At 31.9% G+C, this 4,499-nt stretch overlaps 1 long non-coding RNA gene across 1 annotated transcript; it reads right to left on the bottom strand.

Moving 5' to 3' along the window:
* Window positions 1–206: 206 nt before the first annotated feature.
* LOC145617421 (uncharacterized) lies at window positions 207–3,820 on the bottom strand. The gene is made up of 2 exons (XR_014107728.1): window positions 3,188–3,820; window positions 207–492 (listed from the first exon to the last, which is right to left on the bottom strand). It is a non-coding gene; the product is annotated as an uncharacterized LOC145617421 (long non-coding RNA).
* Between the last annotated feature and the right edge of the window lie 679 nt (window positions 3,821–4,499).

Below are 4,499 nucleotides of genomic sequence, written 5' to 3' on the forward strand. Positions count from 1 at the left end.
TCAACAACAGCCGCCAACTCGAACCGGAACCCTTGAAGATCTTTATCAAAGATGACATTCTCTCGGAGGCACCGCGAAACCTTGGCAATAACGAAACTCAAAACACCAGGACCAGGGCCGTCTTAATCATTTTGGGGGCCCTGTTCTAAACTTAGAAATTGGGCCCTAAAATTTTTTTTTAACGAAATTATCATATAACAACATATTAAAAAGAAGCCAAAAAACACAAAGTACTTTATTTAAATTGTAAATAATATGATTAATATCAAAATACAATCTTAATTATTAAAAGATCAAACTATTTAAACAGAGCTATTCTTCTAGCATTTCTTGAAGCAAATTCATCAACCACATCTTCATATTCCACCTTCTCCAAAAGATCATTTTCAATTGCTAACAACGCCAATCCATTAAGCCTTTCTTATAACATGGTAGACCGCAAATAAGATTTCAACAACTTCAATTTTGAAAAACTTCTTTCTGCAGAAGCAACTGTCACAGAGGAATAGTCAATAAGATCCTATAAGCAATACTAGCATTTGGAAAACACTCTACATCATTCAAAAAAGATAATATATCAATAGCTCCCATCTTTTTTGTTGGCATTGATGGAAAAATATCTCTTAATAGCTTAAACTCCACATAGAGTTCATTTCCATCAATATCAGATTGCCCATTATGTCTTAATGCTTGCTCAAAATGACTACAACATGACTTCAAAGATGCATCATCTAATGATTCTAACTTTTCAGAAGTAAACATGAAACCAAATATACTTTCATACTCTTGATATTGCTCAAATCTTTTATTAAGAGAAACAATAGCCTGATCAACAAGGATAAGAAAATAGTTTACTATAAAAGATTCTTCCCCAAATAACTCAACAGAAGGGGTATCTAAATTCTCATCAAATTGTTTTTTCCTTTTAATAGCAAGCCTTTGAGGAAATATTGGATCGATATTCAATTCGATAGCAATTTCTTTAGCATCATTCAAGGCACTATAAAATCCAGCATCTCTATACTTTTCAAAATATGAAATCAACTCCTTTATTTTTTCCATAGCAACATCAATAACCATATCATTTGATTGCAAAAGCTTGCTAACCATATTAATTGCAGACAATATCTCAAACCATATAATAATTGACATTAAAAACTCAAAATCACCTAGCTCATTTAATTTGTTGCCAAAGATTTAGCTTCACTACTTAGTTTAGAATCAAGGGGATCGTTCTCTGACACTTCAAGTAAAGCTTCTCTAAAATCTGACATTTGACATTTTATAGCTCTGACACTATCTATACGACTCTCCCAACGAGTGGATGACAATGATTTCGGAGTTAACACTTTTACATTATCTTTCAAAATTTGCCATCTCTTAGTAGAATTAGCAAAAATGGTATATATGCGTTGTATAACTCCAAAAAAATCCTTAGCTTTATTGCAAGAGTAAGCCATATCACACAATGTTAAATTAAGACTATGACAACCACAAGGAGTATAAAAGGCTCTTGGATTTATATCTAAAAGTTTCTTTTGTACACCTTGATGTTTTCCTTTCATATTTGATCCATTGTCATATCCTTGTCCCCGTACATCAAATATGTCAAGACCAAGATTTTTCAATTCTTTTTGTAAAACATCAAAAAGCCCCTGACCAGTTGTATCATTCACATTTAAGAATCCTAAAAAAGATTCTTCAACAGTAACTGAATATCTAGAGACAACCACATATCTTATTATTAAAGACATTTGCTCTTGGTGACTAATATCAGGAGTACAATCAAGTATCACTGAGAAATACTTTGCTCGCTTGATTTTTTTTAAGATTTCATTTTTAATTGCAGAAGCAAGCAAAATTATTAACTCGTTTTGGATGTTATGCCCAAGGTAATGAAAGTGTAAATTATCATTTGTGATACGTCTAACATGCTCTTGGATAATTGGATCAAACTCCGCTAACATTTCAATCAAGCCCAAAAAATTGCCATTGCTATTTTGATATAATTTCTCGTTAGAACCACGAAAGGCCAAACTATGTTTAGCAAGGAATTTCACAATTGAAACAATTCTTTTTAAAACATTTTTCCAGTGATCCTTTTCCTTCTCAATTAGTCTTTGAGCCGTTTTATCAATAGTTTCATTCTTTTTGAGCCTTAGACGCAACTCATACCAAGTTGTCATATTCTTAACATGTTCAATACCGGTTTCATGCTCTTTAAGTCTCTCACCAATATGTGACCAATCACTAAAACCATCATTAGTTAATTGACCTCTACCAATTCCTTTTTTGAAAATTTTACAACAAAAACAAAATACTCTATCAAGTTCTTTTGAATAAACAAGCCAATCTCGATCACATTTCTCTCCATTAGATAAAACTCTAGTATATAAATTAGCCGTAAAGCGTCTAGAAAATTTATCTTTAGGACCCTTTACAATAGAATGGTCTCTTTTAGGGCCTTTCGTCACTACTAAATCAATCATTTTCGATTCAAGAGCATCCCAATTTCTTGGATCAAATATATCAAAAGAGTAATCAAATTGGGTTGGTTGCTCTTCATTATTATTACCATTTTCATCAGTATCATGCTCTTCATCATCATCCAAATTATTCAAATTATCATTTTCAGTGGGCACATCAAAATCAACACTATTAACATTCTCAGTAAGAACATTTTCAGGAATTTCAGCTTTAACATCATCAACATTCTCAGGAATTTCAGCATTAACATCATCAACATCATCAACATTCTCAGGAATTTCAGCATTAACATCATCAACATCTTGATTTTCAACAGAAATTTGTGGTTCTTTTATTAGAAATTTGTGAAGGGATCCTCTTAGAGATTGCGTTAACTCTTCATTTTTTTTCTTTTTCATACGTTTATCATGACCACAGACATACTTTCTTTTGGGAGGCATAATTAAAATATAAAAATAAAATTTTAACAGTATATTTTTTGAAGACAAAAAAAAAAATTGCAAAAAACAAACAATCTGATAATCGAACAAACAATACTAATTATACAATCAAAATTAACAGTACTTACTAAATACTAACAATCAAACAATACAATTAATCTAATAAATACTAATTAAACAAACAATCAAACAACTCACCCAAAAAACAATAAATTATACAATTAATCTAATAATTAAAATTGCAAAAGGATAGAAACAACCTGATAATTGATCCACTTGCCATTGATATATGATAATTTAGTAATTTTTGTGCTACTGTGGATACACAACCGCAAGGACAGCAACGAACTCGCACAACCGATTGCCGATTCACGATTTGCCCCAACCCCCTTGGCTTTGAATCTCTGATCTTCTTGTTAACCAATTTCTTAATTGTTTTTTTATTTGTTAAATGTAATTTGAGTACGAAGAACACAAGTAATTGAAAAAGATTGAAGATTGAAATGGAATTTATAAGGGGTAAAAAATTTTACCGTTTGATAAACGAAAATTAAGGGGTTTAATTGTGGAATACACGAAATTAATATCTCCATTGAAAGCAATTCGAGATTTGAGGAAAAATTCTTCATACCCGTTGTAATTTTTTTGAAACCAAAATGTCAAATTTGGAAAATTAAAAATTTGGGGGTAAAACAATAAAATTAAATGACAAAATAGGAAGTATTCAAAGAATCAAAGAAAGGAAATTAAAGAAAATTTCAGAAATTTTGGGAATTCGGGCTATTTTGATGGAGCTAATTACCAAGGAAGGAGATGAAGAATCTAGAGAAGTGGGGAGTAAATGGAGGAAGTGAGGAACAGCTGTATTCACGTGAGGAGTATGAGTTGCTGACTTTTTCTTTCTTTTTTTTTTTTTTTTTTTTTTTTTTTTTTTTTTTTTTTTAAATCTTAAAGTCCAAAATTTTGGGCCCTCCCAATTTGGGGGCCCTGTGCTAAGGGCCTGTTTGCACAGGTCCTTAGCCGGGCCTGACCAGGACTCACGCGCGTAAGCAGGCAAATTCTTCTTATAAGTTCTTAGGGCATTAGTAATGTAACCTTCAACCATATCACAAATTTCGGGTTTAATGACAAAAGCCACCTCGAAAATTTTGTTGCTAAATGGCTCCTTCCACAAGATGTAGCGGTCTTCTTGGGTAAGGCACTCTGGATTACTTAGGCAAACCTCACGCCAATGGCGAAAGAGAATGGAGACACGGATCTCATGAGTATCACTTTTCGACGAGGCTACTCGTTTGATGGGGTTAAGGGTTACGGAGCAAACTTTTTGGTTTGTAATCTCCATTGAAACTTTTTGGTAATTTGATGGCTAAGACTAAGAGTATATGTAAAAAAAATATGAATAAATTCCTTTCAATAAGTCAATATTTATAGGGGATTATATCAGTGATATTGATATATTCTTGCACAACAAGAATTATTGAAGCGGTGACGGCTTATTGATATAAACTTTATATTTACAGTTTTCCTTTCCAAAAAAAAAATAAATAAAAAATTACAATTAATTTTATCTTC

The sequence above is a fragment of the Chenopodium album genome, chromosome 26 (genome assembly GCF_948465745.1).
Source record: "Chenopodium album chromosome 26, dcCheAlbu1.1, whole genome shotgun sequence".
In the NCBI taxonomy this organism is placed as follows: domain Eukaryota; kingdom Viridiplantae; phylum Streptophyta; class Magnoliopsida; order Caryophyllales; family Amaranthaceae; genus Chenopodium; species Chenopodium album.